The sequence below is a fragment of the Lepus europaeus genome, chromosome 17 (assembly GCF_033115175.1).
Source record: "Lepus europaeus isolate LE1 chromosome 17, mLepTim1.pri, whole genome shotgun sequence".
Classification (NCBI taxonomy): Eukaryota; Metazoa; Chordata; class Mammalia; order Lagomorpha; family Leporidae; genus Lepus; species Lepus europaeus.
The window spans coordinates 46,505,230-46,526,554 of record NC_084843.1 but is presented as its reverse complement, the minus strand read 5'-3'; positions in this window follow the sequence as shown (position 1 = coordinate 46,526,554).

The window sequence follows — 21,325 nt, the reverse complement described above, 5'->3', positions numbered from 1 at the left end:
ATAATGAACACAATCTTAATGTGACATGTAAGTTAAAACTGTATTAAATAAATTGTGTTTAAATATAATTGATTAAACACATAGAATTCGTAAATATCATTATGAAAACATTACTTTCACTATAATTTTAGTAGCTAACGTAAGTAAACAAATTAAACATGTTTATATATGCTTATACATATTTCATGTTGCAATAATAATTTCTTCAATAGTAAGGATTAGAAATATATTTACTTCTGAGCTCTAGTTGTGTGTTATGGTAATTATAATAAATAGGATAATTTAAATATGTTTGACATAGTGAGAAATCTATTATACAATATGAAGTAGAATCTACCTAAGAAAATTGAAGTTTAGTTTTTGTTTTTTTTTTTTTTCTTTTTTTTTTTGACAGGCAGAGTGGACAGTGAGAGAGAGAGAGAGAAAGGTCTTCCTTTGCTGTTGGTTCACCCTCCAATGGCCGCTGTGGCCGGCGCACTGCGGCCAGTGCATCGCGCTGATCCGAAGCCAGGAGCCAGGTGCTTCTCCTGGTCTTCCATGGGGTGCAAGGCTCAAGCACTTGGGCCATCCTCCTCTGCACTCCTGGGCCACAGCAGAGAGCTGGCCTGGAAGAGGGGCAACCGGGACAGAATCCGGCGCCCTGACTGGGACTAGAACCCGGTGTGCCGGCGCCACAGGTGGAGGATTAGCCTATTGAGCCGTGGCACCGGCCTAAGAAAATTGAAGTTTAAATAGTCATTGAGATAAAATTTTAAAAGAGAATCACTGATCATATTAGGCTGTAATACATTTCAGTAAACTTTATTTAATCATCAGACACTTAATATCATAGCACAAGGAAAATGCATATTACATCTTTTATACTGCAAGTTATTTCTGAATAGAGCAGACTAATTTTTATAGCCTAAGGAGCAATTCCTCACTAGATAGACCATTACCAAGAGTAATGAGAAGGGATGACTAAGTTAGGAGACTTGTCTGAGTGATTCACTGTCAATCAAGAGAATAAGAAGGTTAAAAACATAAAAATTAGGCTGGAGCCACGGCTCAATAGGCTAATCCTCCGCCTGTTGGCGCCGGCACACCAGGTTCTAGGCCAGTTGGGGCGCCAGATTCTGTCCCGGTTGCCCCTCTTCCGGGCCAGCTCTCTGCTATGGCCCGGGAAGGCAGTGGAGGATGGCCCAAGTGCTTGGGCCCTGCATCTGCATGGGAGACCAGGAGAAGCACCTGGTTCCTGGCTTTGGATCAGCGTGATGTGCTGGCCGCAGTGCGCCGGCCGCAGCGGCCATTGGAGGGTGAACCAACGGCAAAGGAAGACCTTTCTCTCTGTCTCTCTCTCTCACTGTCCACTCTGCCTGTTAAAAAAATAAAAATAAAAAAAATTAAAAAATTAAAATTAGTAAATCATAGAGCATCAAGGAGAAATAGTGAACACTGAAACTTTCTTTTAGAGACAATTTATTAATGATGTACATTTGAATACTAATGTCAAAAGTAAAAAATGTGACTTTAAATTGACGCTAGTTAACTTGTATCTGCACGTTGTGAATCAAGTATGATGTGGCATACAAATTAAGCTCACAATAAAATCTAAAAGCTTTGAGAGCTCTGTGTCCATGCTGAGATTTTCTAAAGACACAGCAGAGGATGAATTGCCCTAAATTGTCTTAGAGATAATTTTATTAATAATCCATTCCTGTATTTGCCCCTCAAAGCACCCTGGCCTTCCTATTCTCAAACCCATACTCAACACAAAGATTATTCTCTTCTTCAGAACCCATAGATCCATATGTTTCTTATGTAAATTTAGCCTCTGTATCAGTTCTACTGCTTAACCCATAAGCTTTACTTATCACCATCAAAAGTACAGGAGTTTCATCACAAAAATGCAGAAAGAGACTAGATGGAGATTTCCTCCATACTTTGATAATTTTTACTTTGTCACACAGGAATCAGTAATGAGGGCTAAATCACCAGATTATGTTAATAATTTAAATTTCTTCATTCTTTTGAGAAGTGTATCAAAATACTATTTTATATCTAAGTTTGAATTTGAAGCAAGATGTTATGAAGGATTAAAAATCACATAAAAACTATAACAACGCCCTGCCATACATATTACAAAATATTAATGAGAAATAAGGTGAATCAGTATGTTACTATCCTATGTATCCATGTGACTTTTATGAATAACAAAAATCAGAAATCAATGGACATAAATTAAAATTCTGCAATCAACTTTAAAAATATATTTTATAAATAAAAAAACATCAACTTTGTTTTTGATAGCACGTACATTTTGGAAGTCTATATATACAAATAAAATGGGTTGAAATAAAAATTTAAAAGTCAAAGCAATAAACAACATAGAATATAATTGAGAGGTAACCGAGAAGCATCACCCATCTTGCTGATTCACTCCCTAAATGCCTGTGATAGCCAGGACTGAGCCAACCGGAAGCAGGAGCCTGGAGGTCAGTCCAGATATCCCATGTTGATGGTGGAGATCCAGTGCTTGAGCGATCATCTAATGCCTCCCAGGGTGCACGTTTGCAGGGAGTTGAATCAGAAGCAGGTTAACCAGGACTCCAGCCAGGGACACTGATACTGGATGCAGGCATCTCAGGCAGGGGTTTAACTGCTGTGTTACATACCTACACCCCAACCAACCACTATGGGCTACTTTTCTACCTGTCCTTGTTAATGTCCATATGGATGAATAAACTTGCAGGAGTGGCAAAAAAGGATGCATTTCTAAAATATAAAAGGCAAAGGGAAACTATTGGTGACAGGTATTTTATACAAACTAAGTGTTAATACCATAATTTTGAGGTAAGCACCAAACTGAGAAAATATTTAGTGTAAATTGATTGATAAGCTAAATTTAGGAAACACTCAGGGTTCATTAAAAAAACAGCAAACATGATAAAAATATAAAGTTTTTTAATATATATTTTAATTTTTGCTAGGGACATACAAATGCAATATATGGAAGTGTGCAAATCATGACTAGTTATTTTTTAAAAAATAAAATTATCAAATATTTTCAAAAAATCTAAGTTATAAGATACATGGATTTTGGGAGAACTATTAAATTTTGTATGGCAACGGATTCTTTAAAAACATATTAAAATAAAGAGGACATATTTCATGTATTTCTTTGAGCCATCATTTGATGTTTCCCAGGGTGCAAATGTGCAGGAAGCTGAAACAGAAGCAGAGTAACCGAGGCTCAAACCACATAAACTGATAATGGATGCAGAACTCTAAGAAAATAGCCATCCTTATGTCCCTCCTCTGCAGAAATTAAAGGGAAAAAAACATAGGAAGTATGGAATAGGCTAAAGGACTTTTAGTAACTGAAAAATGTCCTTCCATATCCCAAGGGGAACATAGAAAGCATAGCCTGGTTGACAGTATTTTTATACCCAAGCTGATGGAGGTCCCACCATTTACTTCTGCCACAGAGGCACTATGCTTTGCTTCAATTTCTTTTTTTTTTTGACTTTTATTTAATAAATATAAATTTCCAAAGTACAGCTTATGGATTACAATGGCTTTCCCCCCCATAACTTCCCTCCCACCCACAACCCTCCCCTTTCCCGCTTCCTCTCCCCTTCCATTCACATCAATTCATTTTCAATTCTCTTTATATACAGAAGATCAGTTTAGTATATATTAAGTAAGGATTTCAACAGTTTGTACCCACATAGAAACACAAAGTGAAAAATACTATTTGAGTACTAGTTATAGCATTAAATCACAATGTACAGCACATTAAGGACAGAGATCCTACATGAGGAGTAAGTGCACAGTGACTCCTGTTGTTGACTTAACAAATTGACATTCTTGTTTATGGCATCAGTAATCACCCTAGGCTCTTGTCATGAGTTGCCAAGGCTATGGAAGCCTTTTGAGCTCACCAACTCCAATCTTATTTAGACAAGGTCATAGTCAAAGTGGAAGTTCTCTCCTCCCTTCAGAGAAAGGTACCTCCTTCTTTGATGACCTGTTCTTTCCACTGGGATCTCACTCGTGGAGATCTTTTATTTAGGTCATTTTTTTGCCAGAGTGTCTTGGCTTTACATGCCTGAAATACTCTCATGGGCTTTTCAGCTGGATCTGAATGCCTTAAGGGCTGATTCTGAGGCCAGAGTGCTGTTTAGGACATCCGCCATTCTATGAGTCTGCTGTGTATCCCACTTCCCATGTAGATCGTTCTCTCCCTTTTTTGTTCTATCGGTTAGTATTTTCAGACACTAGTCTTGTTTATGTGATCCCTTTGATTCTTAGTCCTATCATTATGATCAATTGTGAACAGAAATTGATCACTTGGACTAGTGAGATGGCATTGGTACATGCAACCTTGATGGGATTGAATTAGAGTTAGTGCTTCAATTTCTTAAAATTGACTCAGTTACCTTCTTACGGTTCAGGTTGGAAGATACCAAAAGTGACATCTGAGATGGGAATCCCATCTAGATCTCAGTTCATGTTTCTCTTTGTCAAGAAACTCTTATCCTCTTTCCAGCCAATTACAGCCAACCAGGTGTCCTGGGGACCTAGCTAGACCCAAAAGAGTCCTATCTATATAGTTGTTAATAGTACTGATATCTTGATTTGGACTCACACAGACAACAGACACAGGTTGAGTTCAGACACTTGCCTGTTGGTTTCCCATCCACCCGTGAACTTGAGACACATGCATGGGGCTATGTATGAGCTTCCACTTATTCCTGTCCTCACCATAGTGCAGCTTCAGAGGCAGCAAGTGTGTAGATACAGACATTTTTCACTTGTGAGGTTCTGTCTAATGGCACCCAGGACTGTCATCCACCCATACTTCCAACTCTGAGAACTAAGTGGCTAGAGGGTTCCCGGGAGTAATCCACAATGGTTGGTTTTTCTGTCTTTTCTGAAGGTTGTCTAAATCCCTGGGCTCTTCTAGCTGATGCCCTCTTTCATTCCTTATTTACATGGGGTTCTCAGCAAATCCTCACAGGTTGCACTTAAACTATGCTGGAAGTAGACCAGTTCCACTCTCCTCACACAGATAAGGGGTTTCTTACCTCTCTCCTTCTTGCTGGTGGTGGGTGTACAAAAGGTCAAGGTATTATCAGCATTCAAAAAGATCATTTTTAAGTAAGGACTAGAGGGTTTGAAAAAAAAAACCAACATACAGTTGGCAAGTGTATTTTATTATATCTATACAATGAAACCCCAAAGAATGTATTGAGCAAACCCTTTTACTTTCAAAATGATCTTTTAATGGTTTTGCTGTCTCTAGACTACATTTACCTTGGTGATCATCATCAACAAAACAGAGCAATAAATTCTGAGAAAAACTCAGTGGAAGGCACCATTCCTATGTGGTACAGTGGATAAAACAGCACCATGAGTAATAATGCAGTTAGCATTAAATAATAGTGTTCAGGAACTGCAGAGACAAGAAAATCTATATAGCTTCAATACAGACAGCCATATTGAAGATACATGACATTATGAGTAACTGAACCAGCTTTCTGGGGGAGTGACATATGAAATTTTGAAGGAGTATGCCTTTTTATTATTATTCTTTCCAAAAATAACCAAGGATTAATGGTTTCTGGGCCTAAACATTAAGAAATAATACCAGAAAACTAGGAATGAATTTCAAATATAATTATTGAGCAATAAAGAAATATGAAGTGTCTTCTAAAAGTTTATGGCAAATGTGTACCTTTTAATATTTTTAATTTTTATTAATACAAAGAGAACAGATTTCATATATTTCATAGAGACAATTCTTTTTTCAAGATTGATTTATTTATTTGAAAGTTAGATTTACAGAGAGAGATCTCTCATCCACTGGCTTATTCTCCAGATGATCACAGCCCAAGGGGCTGTGCTACGCCAAAGCCAGGAGCCAGGAACTTCTGCCAGGTTTCCCACATGGGTATCAGGGGCCCAAGCACCTGGGCTGTGTTCCACCACTTTTCCTAGGCCATTAGCAGGGAGCTGGATCAGAAGTGGAGCAGCCAGGACCAGAACCAGTGCCCAAATGGGATGCCATCATTGCAGGTGGGAACTTTCCTTACTATGCTACAATGCCAGCACCCTTAGATACAATACCAAGAAGATAACCATACTTGCCTCCCTTCTTCTGTTCCTCAAACCCCCGTCCTTTTTTCCTTTAATTTTAGCAAAAACTCTATTTTGTATTTCATATGTACAATTTTAAGAGAAAAAGTTGAAAATGTGTATTTTTAAAAACCATGCATGAATTTTAAAAAGGTTTACACCACAATAAGCTTATCTTTTGATTCCATTTTCCAAAACAACTTTTTGAAGTACGCTTGTATGTAACCGTGTTTTTAAACTCATTGTTTCCACAGCTTCTTTAATAAATAACTACAGCTCAGATCCCATGAATTTGTAAGACATTTTTAAATTAAATTTATTATATAGGCAGACATGAGCCAAAAGCATTTACACAACAGCCCCATGTACTTTAAATATAACTGAACCCTACCAATATTTATATAGTTTTATTTTATGTTAAATTAATATTTTTCAAACATCTGCCATTCACATCTTTGCCATGTATGCATACAATCTGTATTTTTACACGTTTTTAACTGGCTCACTTTTTAATTTTAAAACATTTGGTTTTTTTTGTTTTGTTTTTAATTTTTTTTAACTTTTATTTAATGAATATAAATTTCCAGTGTACAGCTTATGGATTACAATGGCTTCCCCCTCCCATAACTTCCCTCCCACCCACAACCCTCCCCTCTCCCACTCCCTCTCCCCTTCCATTCACATCAAGATTCATTTTCAATTCTCTTTATATACAGAAGATCAATTTAGTATAAAGATTTCAACAGTTTGCACCCACATAGAAACACAAAGTGAAACATACTGTTTGAGTACTAGTTATAGCATTAAATCAAAATGTACAGCACATTAAGGACAGAATGTTTTGAACAAGCGAATTTCATTTTACAAATTCAGAGCCAGTATTACTAAAAAATTGACTTGTTTCTAAAAATACGATGCAAGCAAAATACTGTCATTTTGATATAGGTAGAAACAGTAGCCTGTATACATCTGAGCCTATGGCTGCTCCTGTTGTGACTCGATGTAGAACAAATAGCAGACTGACATCAAATTTTCCCCTTCAATTTATTGTAAATTTGAAAGTGAATGTAAACTAGTAAGTTCCTAACAATATAAGTTAAATAAATATCACTTAGGTTACAACTATTACACTTTGAAGTCCTTGGTACTATGAAATGAGTGTATAGGATTATAGCTGCATTTTCATTTTTACTTAAAAATTTTAATTGTTTTTCACTCATTTATTTTTAGTTTATTTGAAAGTTGGTGATCAGAGACATAATTAGATATTCCATCTGCTTTTCCATTCCCCAAATGCCTGAAAGGGAAGTGGATCAGGCTGTCTCCCACATGGGAGGTGGGGACTCACATACTTGGGTCATCATCTACTGACTCCCAGTCACATTGACAGAAAGCTGATTGTAGCAGAGGCAGGACCTGAGCTCAGGTGCCCTGACATGGGCTACCCGTGTTCCCAGCAGCAATTTAATTGCTGCACCAAACATCTTTCACTAAACTTTTATTTTTATACTTTGTTGCCTTGTTTTTTTTATATTTTGTCTGTACAATTGGTAATTATTACTTTTATAATTATAAAAAGGAAAAATATTTTCTTCTCAAAAATTGGAATATAATACCTCCACCCCTAAAATATGTGCTTTAGTTAAGGATTACTTTCTTATTTATTTATTTATTTTTTGACAGGCAGAGTGCACAGTAAGAGAGAGAGACAGACAGAAAGGTCTTCCTTTGCTGTTGGTTCACCCTCCAATGGCCGCCATGGTTGGCATGCTGCGGCCGGCACACCATGCTGATCTGAAGCCAGGAGTCAGGTGTCTCTCCTGGTCTCCCATGGGTTGCAGGGCCCAAGCACTTGGGCCATCCTCCACTGCATTCCCGGGTCACAGCAGAGAGCTGGCCTGGAAGAGGGGCAACCAGGACAGAATCTGGCGCCCCGACTGGGACTAGAACCCGGTGTGCCGGCGCCGCAGGCGGGATTGCTTTCCAATGAGGAGTGCTCATTACTTCCTTTGGAGAAACCTGTAATACCTAACCAAGTGATCAAGGAAAATGCCATCAATGATGTTACATTAATAGCATATGTTCTTCACATGTATATAAAACAATTATACTCCCTCTCTGGTTTCCTCCTAAAATACTCTTCACACTAGCACAACACAAGCACCAGACAAACCCCAATTGAAGGATATTCTACAAAACATTTGATAAGTACATTAACATATATTTTACAAGCAAACAGGAGAAAGGGGCTCTGAAATCTCCAATCATAAAATAAGGTCAAAGAAGGGGAAATGTTGATTACCCTGATTTTCTCAGTACACATTGTGTGCAAGTATTGGAATATAGCACTATAATGTGTTAATATATACTATTTTTGTTAATAAAAATTAATTTCTTTCTACCTTTCAAATAAAATGAAAATAAACAAATGTGTTTTTCTTTAAAAAAAAGATTTATATATTTATTTGAAAGGCAGAATTACAGAGAGGCAGAGGCAGAGAGGGAGAGTCTTCCATCCACTGATTCACTCCCCAAATGACTGTGATTGCTGGAATTGCACCGATCCAAAGCCAGGAACCAGGAGCTTCTCCCAGGTCTCCCATGTAGATGCAGGGACCCAAGGACTCGGGCCATCTTCCACTGCTTTCCCAGGCCATAGCAGAGAGCTGGATCAGAAGTGGAACAGCCGGGACTTGAACCAACCCCCATCTGGGATGCTGACACTTCAGGCAGTGGCTTTACCTGCTATGTCACTGGACCAGCCCCAACAAATGTGTTTTATAAAAGGGAAGTAAGCTCGATGCAACAATTTGCCTCTTGGAATGCTTGAATTCCATAAAGAACTGTCTGATTCAACTCCTGTTTCTTCTGTTTCCAGTCCAGCTTCCTACTAATGCACATGGGAGGCCATGGTGATGGCTCAAATACTTGAGTCACTTTCACTCAAGCAAGGTCCTTGATTGAGTTCCAGACTTCTTGCTTCAGGCTGAATCACTTCGGATGTCATAGGCATTTAGAGAAAAAATCAGAAATTGAGGATTCTCTCTCTCTCTCTCTTTTTTCCTTTATAATAAATGAATATAAATTAAAAAAAAAAAAACCTTCTAAGGTTACCAAAAACAAAGAAAGTTTGAGCAATTATCACAATGGAAGGAATCCCAGTGAGGCCTGACAACTAAATGTAATGTGGGATATAAAAAGAACAATAGATGCAAACTAAGGATATTCAAGGCATGCATTTTAGTTAATAATAATATATTAATGTATGTTCATTAAATATAACAAATATGCTAACATGGGGTGATAACAGGAGAAAGTCTGGAGTATTTAGGAACTGCTCTACAAAATTCATAATTTTTCTGTATTTGGAAACTATTCTAAAATATAAATGTTACATTTAAAAAGTTAGTAAAATTTGGAAGTTTTATATATTGAAGAATATGAAAAACCTATATACTTTATTATTGTTTCTTCACATATGTATCAACTATATAATCAGCCCTTTGAATATTAAAGAATCTTTCATGAAGTGTCAAAAAGAATGTTACATACAAAATATTTGGAACATCATAAAGTGCCATTTATCAATTAGATGTTATATTCAAAATCCATTGTCAAATGGAAAAAATGGAGAGTTTATTTAGAACTAAAATGAAAATAAACAGAATCAAATTCCAGTTTTACTCTGTAGTCTCAGTGCAGTTGCTCTTTTCTTGCAACTTGGGTGTTCCAATTGTTAAATAAAGATCATCCATCAACATCAGAGATGGAACCTAGAAGAGTGTTGGACACAAAATAGATGCTGAATAAATGTTAGCATCTTAGTCCTTATTTTGTGGTAGGCCAACAATGTTTAGTAAATCAAGAATAACTTGTGTGGTCCATTTACGCAGTACCTGGATCATTTCCTGAAAGTGCCTTACACAGTCCTTTTAGTGTAGTGAGTTTCCAACATTCTTGAATTAATGTATCGATAGACTGATTTGCTTCAGTGATATTTCAGATAGAAATACCTTGAAGTTCTGTATTGGTATCTTCTATTGTTAAAGCTATTCCAAATACTACAAAATTTAAACTGAGCTAATATTTGGCTCTATGTGCTTAGCAGTAAATGAAAGTATAGATAAACAAAGATGTCCAGAATTCCTTAATAAACATTCTAAAAATAAATGTATTAGGAATTAATGCCTTCTTGATCTGCTTAAATTGATTGATAAAATTGTATGTATTTTGAAGTATATACACATTGTGGAGACATAAAATCCATAGATTTAGCATATTCACTGCATCACATAGTTACCATTTTTGTTGTGAATGCACTTATCCACTTCCTTATAATTTTTAAGAATATCATATATTGTCTATAATAATCAACACGTTGTATGATATATTTCTTGTCCTTATCCCTTTTATTAGAAATTTGTATCCATTGACTAATATCTCCTTGACACTCCCCTTCCCTATGACCACAGGCCCTGGTAACTACCATTTGACAAAACCTTTTTGATTCTTAAGATACCAATATTTTGATTTTGGTTCTTATAATAATACTTTCTGTTGAATAAAGAATAATTTTTAAATGAACATAACCCCAAAGAAATTGAGGCTCATAATATTTTTGATAATCACTATGAAAAAGTTATTGCAACTTGCTATACTCAGTTTCAGATTTATCAGGTCATTAAAATTTTCCCCTATTAAATTGATACCTTCTTTACCCCATACCAAATGTAATTAGCTTTTTTTTTTTTTTGAGGGACCCTTGTTTTTCTTTAAGTTTTTTTTTTTTATTTTTTAAGGAATACAGATTTCATAAGTACAATTTTAGGAATATAGTTATTCGTCCCACCATACCAGCCCTCCCACCCACACTCCCACCCTTTCTCCTTCTCTCTCTCCTCTCCTCTTGCCAGTCCTGTTATCCATTAAGATTCATTTTCAGTTAACTTTGTAAACAGAAGACCAGCTCTGTACTAAGTAAAGGTTTCAACAATTTGCACACACACACACACACACATAACTAAGAACTAATTTTACAGTTAACTCTCAACATGACTCATTGAGAACAGAAGTGCTGCATAGGGATTAAGTGCACAGTGCCTTCTGTTGTTGACTTAACAATTAACACGATTATGTATGGCATCAGTGATCACCTAAAGGCTCATGACATGAGCTGCCTAGGAAGCTCTTTGAGTCCACAAACTCTGTCAGAATTTAGACAGGGCCATAAACAAAGTCAAAGTTCTCTCCTCCCTTCAGAGAAAAATACATCCTTCTTTGATGGCCCCTTCTTTCCACTGGGGTCTCACTCACAGAGATCCTTCCTGTAGAACATTTTTTTTTTTTTTTTGCCACAGTGCTTTGGCTTTCCATGCCTGAAATGCTCTCATGGGCTGTTCAGCCAGATCTGAATTCCTTAAGGGCTGATTCTGAGGTCAGAGTGCTGTTTAGAGCATTTGTCATTCTATGAGTCTGCTGGGTGGACTGCTTCCCATGTTAGAACATTCACTCCTTTTAATTCTATCTATTGTTATTATCAGACACATGGGCTTATTTTTATGATGACTTTGACACCTAATCCTATCTATATGATCAATTACACACTTATATGATCACTTTAACAAGTAAGATGGCATGAGTATCACCCAGCTTAATGGGATTTGGAGTCCCATGGCAAGTTTTAGTTTACCCTTAGGGGTAAGTCCATGGGAATGTGTACCAAACTGTACAGAACCTTCCTCTCTTATTCCCACTCTTATTTTTTACTGGTATTTATTTTCAATTGACTTTATACACCTATGAATAATTTGATGTTAAGCAAAGAGTTCAAGTGATAGTATTAAGTAGAAAAATGATAATAAAATAAATAAAATAATACACGTTTCCTTGACAGTCAAGCAAGGGCTGTTCAAGTCATTGCTTCTCATTGTCAATTTCACTTTACAGGTTTCTTTTTAGGTATTAAGTTAGTTGTCACAGATCTGGGAGAACATATGATATTTGTCCCTTTGGGACTGGCTTATTTCACCAAGTATGATGTTTTCCAGATTCATCCATTTTGTTGCAAATGACCATATATCTTTTTTTTTAACACTGTGTAGTATTCCACAGAGTACATATCCCATATTTTATTTATCCAGTCTTCCGTTAATAGGCATTTAGGTTAATTCCATGTCTTAGCTATTGTGAATTGAACTACAGTAAACATGGAGGTGCAGATAACTCTTTATTTGTCTATGTCATTCCCCTTGGGTAAATTCCAAGGAGTGAAATGGCTAGGTTGTATGATAGGACTATACTCAGATTTCTGAGGTATCTCTAAACTGTCTTCCATACTGGTTTTTCAAGTTTGCATTCCCACCAACAGTGGATTAGGGTACCTTTTCCCCAAATCCTCAGCAGCATTTGTGGTTTCTTGATTTCTAAATAAAAGCCATTCTATAACCAGGGTGAGGTGAGACCTCATTGTGGTTTTGATTTGCATTTCCCTGATGGCTAGTGATCCTGAATATTTTTTATGCGTATTTTGGTCATTTGGATTTCCTCTTTTGCAAAATTTCTGTTTAAATCCTTGGCCCATCTCTTAAGTGGGTTATTTGTTTTGTTGTTGTGGAGTTTCTTGATCTCTTTGTAGATTCTGGTTATTAATCCTTTGTCAGTTGCATAGTTGGCAAATAATTTCTCCCATTTTGTCAGCTGTCTCTTCACTTCCCTGACTGTTTATTTTACCATACAGAAACTTCTCAGTTTGAAGTAATCCAATTTGTTATTTTGGTTTTGAATCCCTGTGCCTCTGAGTTCTTTTCCAAGTACTCTTTGCCTGTGCCAGTGCCTTGTGGGATTTCCTCAGTGTTCTCTAATACTTTGATGGGGTTCACTCATAGATTTAGATCTTTAATCCATGTTGAGTGCATGTTTGCATAAGATAGGGGTCTTGCTTCATACTTCTGCATGAGGAAATCCAGTTTTCCCAGCACCATTTGTTGAAGAGACTGTCCTTGTTGCAGGGATTGGTTTTAGCTCCTTGGTCAAAAATAAGTTGGCTATGGATGTTTGGATTGATTTCTGATCCACTGGTTCCATTGGGCAATCCATCTATTTTTGTGGCAGAACCATGCTGTTTTGATTATAACTGCCTTGTAGTATCCCTTTTATTTAAAGATTTATTTCTTTATTTGAAAGAGTTACACAGAGAGAGAAGGAAAGAGAGAAAGAGAGAGGGAGAGGACTTCCAGCCACTGGTTCATTCCCCAATTGGCCACAATAGCAGGAGCTGTGCCAATCCAAAACCAGGAACCAGGGGCTTCTTCCAGGTCTTCCACATGAGTGCAGGGGCCCAAGGACTTGGGCCATATTCTACTGCTTTCCCAGAACAAAGCAGAGAGCTGAATTGGAAATGGAGTAACCAGGATACAAACCGGTGCTCATATGGGATGCTGGTAATGAAGGTGGCGGCTTTACCCACTACACCACAGCACTGGCCCCTGTAGTATGTCTTGAAATCTGGTATTGTGATGCCCCCAGCTTTGTTTTTGTTGTGTACGTTTGCTGTAGCTATTCAAGTTCTCTTTTGCCTCCATATGAATTTCAGCATCATTTTTTCTAGATCTGAGAAGAATGTCTTTGGTATTTTCATTGGTATCATGTTGAATCAGTGAATTGCTTTCAGAAGAATGGACATTTTGATTATATTGTCATAAATTACCTTGATTGTGTTGAGGAATGTTCCTGCTATAACCAATTTGCTTAGAGTTTTCATCATGAAGGGGTCTTGTATTTTATCAAAGGCTTTCTCAGCACCTATGGTGATAATCATATGGATTTTGTTCAGCAGTTTGTTTATGTGATATATCACATTGTTTGATTTGGGAATGTTGAACTATCTCTGCATACCAGGGTAAATCCCACTTGGTCTGTGTGGATGATCATTCTGATGTGTGATTGGATTCAATTGGCTAGAATTTTGTTGAGGATTTTTGCATTTATGTTTATCATGGAAATTGGCCTGTGATTGCATCTTTTTCAGTTTAGGAATTAAGGTGATGCTGGCTTCATAGAAAGAATTTGGGAGGATTCCCTTCCTTTCAGTTGTTTTGAATAACTTGAGAAGAATTGGAGTTAGTTCTTCTTTAATTGTCTGGTAGAATTCAGTAGTGAATCCATCCAATCCAGGGTTTTTCTTGTTAGGAGGGCCTTTATTAGTGATTCAATTCCTGTCTTACTTATGGGTGTGTTTAGATTTTTTATGTCTTCATGGCTCAATTTAGGTAGGTTGTATGTGTCCAGAAATTTCTTCTAGGTTTCCCAGTTTGCTGGCATTCAGATTTTTATAGTAATTTCTGATGATTCTTTTGATTTCTGTGGTGTCTGTTGTTACATTCCCTTTTTCAAATCTACTTTTATTGATTTGAAACTTATCTCTCTTTTTTTTAATTAGTTGGGCCAATTGTGTGTCAATTTTGTTTATTTTTTAAAATAGCTCTTCATTTTGCTGATCTTTTTTTCATTCAATTTTATTGATTTCTTCCTCTGATTTAATTATTTAAATTTAATTATTTCTTTTCTTCTACTAAGGTTTGGTTTGCTGTTGTTTTTCTGGATCCTTGAGATGCACTGATAACTTATTTATTTGATGCCTTTCCAATTTCTTGATGTAGGCATCAGTTGCTATAAACTTTCTTCTTAATACTGCTTTTCAGAAATTTTTTCATTTATCTTTTTATTTCTTCCATTACCCACTGTTCATTCAAGAACATGTTGTTCAATCTCATTTGTTTTCATATGTTCTAAAGATTCCTTAGTTGCTGATTTCCAGCTTCATTCCATTGTGGTCCAAGAAAATGCATGGTACAATTCTGAATTTGAATTTTTTGAGACGCTTTATGGCCTAGTATGTCTCCCTTTAAATCCCTTAACATTTATTTTAAATACCCAGGTGCCCTGTAATTAGGTGCAAATATGTTCAGAATAGTTACATCTTCCTGTTGAATTGATCCCTTAATAATTACATAGTGCCCCACATGGGAGACCAGGAGGAAGCACCTGGCTCCTAGCTTCAGATCAGCATAGCACGCCAGCTGCAGCGGCCATTTGGGGGGTGAACCAATGAAAAGGAAGAACTTTCTCTCTGTCTCTCTGTCTCTCTCTCTCTCTCTCACTGTCTAGCTCTGCCTGTCCAAAAAAAAAATAATAATAATAATTACATAGTACCCTTCTTTGTCTCTTTTAACAGTTTTTGTGTTAAAGTATATTTTATCTGATATTATCATAGCTACTCCAGCTCTTTTTTGGTTTCTATTGCCATGGAATATTTTTTTTCTATCATTTCACTTTCAGTCTGAATGCATCTTTGTTGGTGAGATGTTTTTCTTGAAGACAGCAAATAGATGGGTTTTGTTTTTTAATCCATTCAGTCTTTCTGCATCTTTTGACTGGAGAGTTGAGGCCATTTACATTCAAAGTGACTATTGATAAGTTACGACTTTGCCCTGATATATTTTCTGATTTTTAATTTTAATTTTCTTTGACCTTTTACTGAGAGATTTTCTTCCTTTATCTTCTTTCATAGTGATGACCATGTTTCTGTGTGCAACACATTATCAAGCATCTTTTTTAGGGCTGGATGGGTGGTGACAAATTCAATATCTGTTTGTTATGAAACATCTTTATTTCACCTTCATTCATAAATGAGAGCTTTGCAGGGTATAGTATTCTGTGTTGACTTTTTTTTTCTCTTAAGACTTGGAATATATGTCACCATTCTCTCCTAGCCTGTAGGATTTTGATGAGAAGTCCATTGTGAGTCTAATTGGAGATACTCTGAAAGTAATCTGGTGTTTTTCTCATGCACATTTTAGAATCTTTTCTTTCTGTTTTACTGTGGTGAGTTTGATTACAATGTGTCATGGTGAAGATCCTTTCTGGTCATGTTGATTAAGGGTTCTATGTGCTTCCTGTACTTGGATGTCCCTTTCTTTCTCCAAATTAGGGAAGTTTTCTGTTAGTATTTCACTAAAAATAACTTCTGATCCTTTCTCTCTTTCCACAGCTTCAGGAACTTCTAGAACCCATATGTTGGGTCATTTGATAGTATCCTGTAGATTCCCAACAGTGATTTTTAGTTTCCTAATTTCCTCTTCTTGTCTTTGGTTTGACTGTATAATTTCCTGTGCTTTGTCTTCTAAGACTGATATTCTTTCTTGTGCCTCACCAATTCTGTTGTTAAGGCTTTCCACTGCATTTTTTATTTGTTCCATTGGATTATTCATTTCATTTTCATTTCTCTTTTAAATCTCAATTATCTGAGAGAAATATTCTTTCATGTCTTGTATTGGATTTCAGTAGTTGGTGCATTGGATTCTGATTACTTCTATGTAATCTTATGATCAATAATTTGAATTCCGTTTCTTGCATTTCTTCCACTCATCATCTTCACAATCTAGTATTGAAATATTATGTTCTTTTGAGGGTGTCATCTTGTCTTCTTATTCTTGTTTTTTCAGCCTTTGTTCTTCAACATTTGTGGAGATACTCGTTAGTTTTTTCTTCTTTCTTCTTTCTTCTTCTTCTCCTTCTCCTTCTTCTTCTTCTTCTTCTTCTTCTTCTTCTTCTTCTTCTTCTTCTTCTTTTTGCTGTGGGGGCTTTAATCTTTGTACTATGACTATGTAGATAAGTGGAATGCCTGCTTTCAGTAAATATCTAGAGGCTTGTACTGGCTGTGGCCAGGGAACTCTGTTCAGTTCTCCAGGATTAAGGGCATGCCTAAAGTGACACACCCAGGTTTGGCCTAGTATATCTCTTTTTTATTTATTTTTTTATTCAGATGGGAGGTTTATTCTGCTCAGCTGAGCTCCTCTAGTGTCTGAGTGCTAGTGAGTATAATATTTTTGTCTACTCTGTCCCAAGGACCAAAGAAAGGATCTGTGCAGACCTCATTGTAAGTTCAGATTCCCTACTAATGTCTCTCACCAGGTTACCAGGAAGCCCTGAGCATGTGGATGCCAAAAGTCCCAGCCCAAAGTCCCAGCCACACACCCTAGATTTTTTTAAAAGTCCTAGTACTGAAGCCTCCCACAGTCACAAGCTCCCAGCCACCTGATAGTTCTCCCCACCAGTCATGAGTCTCCACTTGGCTGGCTGCTGGGCATGGGCACTAGCTGGCACAGCTGTTACATGTGTCCAGAATAGTACCCACTCTATCACAGGACACTGTTTTAAAGTGATCAGGGAGAGAGAAACGTGTCCATCTTTTTTTTTTTTTTTTTTTCTTGCTGTAGTTTCACAGTATATTCTCCCCCATGAGGCTCAAGCCAGGTTCCCTCTGGGCTCTTCCTGCAGCTTGGCTCTTCCTGCCAGTGGCTTGGGCTGCTGTGATCTGGTCTCACCTCACTTTCCAACACTGGTGCGTAGGCTCTTGGCTGCTGGAGTCCTGAGTTGTGGGTATCCAAGCCTTCCACATAGGCCCACCACATCCCTCTAATTTCTGTGGAGTTTCCTCTGCCGTTTTCTCCCTAGCTTTTCCTTGAGACTACACTCTCTCCACTTTTTTAAAACTATTTTCTCCTGATGTAGAGCAGGAAGCTCCCTCCCTACTCCACTATATTAGAACTCCTCCTAATTAGCCTTTACATACTCTAGCAACACTCTGCAGGCCTGCATCTAAAATCTAGATAAATATTTCACACTCTGAGATATACTGAACATTATTTCCTGAAATGTAGAGTCAAATTCCAATTCAAACTGAAGTAAACTCTATATTTTGTGGCCTATTAAAACAAAAATTCTCATGAACACAAGTAGAACTTTTCTTTACTGTTTATAAAGGACATAAATCTAAATCAGCTGCTGTGTAATAAACATGAAATGGTGGTAAACTATATGCTTATAACTAGAGACAAGATAAAGAACTGAGAATCATTAATCTTTATAATTGTCATTTCTAAAGTATGCTGAAATAAAAATTGAGCATTATCGATTTTCAAACAAAATTCTAACATAGTTGTCTAAATGGACATATGTGAATATTAAGCAACTGAGAGCAAAGAAAACTCAAGAAAATAAAATATACACAATTTTTATCCTCTCTCTATATATTACTGACCACAAATAATAGAAAATATGATTTTTTGATTTGTATTTCTCTGATTGCTAGTGATCTTGAACATTTTTTCATGTGTATGTTGGCCATTTGGATTTCCTCTTTCGAAAAATGTCTATTGAGGTCCTTGGCCCATCTCTGAAGTGGGTTGTTTGTTTTGTTGTTGTGGATTTTCTTGATTTCTTTGTAGATTCTGGTTATCAACCCTTTATCTGTAGTATAGTTTGCAAATATTTTTTTCCCATTCTGTTGGTTGCCTCTTCACTTTCCTGACTGTTTCTTTTGAAGTACAGAAACTTCTCAATTTGATGCAATCCCAAATGTTAATTTTGGTTTTGACTGCCTGTGCTGCTGGAGTATTTTCCAAGAAGTCTTTGCCTGTGCCTATATCTTGCAGGGTTTTTCCAATGCTCTCTAATAATTTGATGGTTTCAGGTCGTAGATTTAAGTCTTTAATCCATGTTGAGTGAATTTTTGTGTAAGGTGAAAGGTATGGGTCTTGCTTCAAGCTTCTGTACGTGGAAATCCAATTTTCTCAGCACCATTTATTGAATAGACTGTCCTTACTCCAGGGATTAGATTTGGATCTTTGGTCCAATATAAGTTGGCTGTAGACGTTTGGATTGATTTCTGGTGTTTCTATTCTGTTTCATTGGTCTATCCATCTGTTTCTGTACCAGTACCATGCTGTTTTGATAACAACTGCCCTGTAGTATGTCCTGAAATCTGGTATTGTGATGCCTCCGGCTTTGTTTTTGTTGTACAAGATTGCTTTGGCTATTCGAGGTCTTCTGTGTCTCCATATGAATTTCAGCATCATTTTTTCCAGATCTGAGAAGAATGTCTTTGGTATCTTGATTGGTATTGCATTGAATGTATAAATTGCTTTTGGGAGAATAGACATTTTGATGATATTGATTCTTCCAATCCATGAGCATGGAAGATTTCTCCATTTTTTGGTATCCTCTTCTATTTCTTTCTGTAAGGTTTTGTAGTTTTCATCGTAGAGATCTTTAACGTCTTTGGTTAAGTTTATTCCAAGGTATTTGATTGTTTTTGTAGCTATTGTAAATGGGATTGATCTTAGCAGTTCTTCCTCAGCTGTGGCACTGCCTGTGTATACAAAGGCTGTTGATTTTTGTGCATTGATTTTATATCCTGCTACTTTGCCAAACTCTTCGATGAGTTCCAGCAGTCTCTTAGTAGAGTTCTTTCGGTCCCCTAAATAAAGAATCATATCATCTGCAAAGAGGGATAGTTTGAGTTCTTCCTTCCCAATTTGTATCCCTTTAATTTCTTTTTCTTGCCTACTAGCTCTGGCTAAAACTTCCAGAACTATATTGAATAGCAGTGGTGAGAGTGGGCATCCCTGTCTGGTACCAGATCTCAGCGGAAATGCTTCCAACTTTTCCCCATTTAATAGGATGTTGGCCGTGGATTTTTCATATATTGCTTTGATTGTATTGAGGAATATTCCTTCCATACCCAGCTTGCTTAGAGTTTTCATCATGAAAGGGTGTTGTATTTTTTTCTTTTTGGGTCTTGCTTGTTTCACTTGGCATACTGATTCTTTTTATTTTATTTTATTTTATTAGGCAGGCAGAGTGGACAGCGAGAGAGAGAGAGACAGAGAGAAAGGTCTTCCTTCCGTTGGTTCACCCCCTAAATGGCCACTACGGCTGGCGCACTGCGCCAATCTGAAGCCAGGAGCTAGGTGCTTCCTCCTGGTCTCCCATGCAGGTGCAGGGCCCACGCGCTTGGGCCATCCTCCACTGCACTCCCGGGCTACAGCAGAGAGCTGGACTGGAAGAGGAGCAACCGGGACAGAATCTGGCACCCTGACCGGGACTAGAACAGGGGTGCTGGCGCTGCAGGCAGAGGATTAGGCTAGTGAGCCGTGGCGCTGGCCCGGCATATTGTTCTTGATGTATCCACTTAATTGCGAATTTTAGGACTGCATTCTTTTTATATCAGATCATTTGGTATATAGCTACAAAATGTTTTTTCACTGAATCCTACCATGTAAATGATAATATATTCTTCTTGTAAAAAATATTTATTTATTTATTTGAAAGAGTTAGAGAAGAATGGCTAGACAGAGACACAGAGAGAGAGACAGAGAGAGAAATCTTCCATTTTCTGGTTCACTCCCCAGATGACTGCAATGGCCAGCATTGGGCCAGGCTGAAGCCAGGAGCCAGGAACTCTATACAAATCTTACACATGGATTAAGCATTTGGGCCATCTTCTGCTGCTTTCCCAGGCATATTAGCATAGAGCTGGACTAGAAGTGGAGCAGCCGGTACTCAGACCAGTGCCAGTGTGGGATGCTGGTGTCACAGGTGGAGGCTTTACTTGCTATGCCACAACAGCAGCCCCAACAATATACTCTTATATCACACATTAAAACAAAAAGAATGGAGGAAATATTGAGGACATGGGGTACAAGTGATGCTTTGTTCTTAATTTGGGTTTTGGTTCTGAGAATGATTAGATGACAAAAATCTCGTGAATCTGAACATGTATGTGCTTTTGTTAGGTATACTGCATTGTAGCAAAATGTCTAAAAACATAAAATGAAATAAATGTGCCATTTATTACAAATTCTAGCATTTTTTAAAAAAAAAAATTTTTGTTTGAGAGGCAAAGTAACAGAAAGAGAGGGAGAGACAAAGAGAAAGATCTTCCATCTGTTGATTCATTCCCCAAATAACCTCAACAACCCATGCTGAACCATACTGAGGAAAGGAACCAGGAACACCATCAGGATCTCCTGTTTGGGTAGCAGTGGCCAAACACTATCTTCGTATTGTTATGACTAATAATAATAAACAGTTGCTAAAAACCCATGCTATATATTGCAAGCACTACCTTAGAGATTGTAAATTTGTAACTGGTAATGTAAATGTCTACATAGAGTAATCTTAAATGAGAAAGATAGTTGTAACAACTTTAGATAAGAGAGCCAACTTCTTAATATTCTGCTGAAATCAAAATGATTTAGCAATAAGGCAGTTAAGTTCCAGAGTAGTTTCTGTCTGTGACAATTATCTCACATTCTTCAAATATACATTGTTCTGATTATTGATATTCCAGCAATGGATTCTT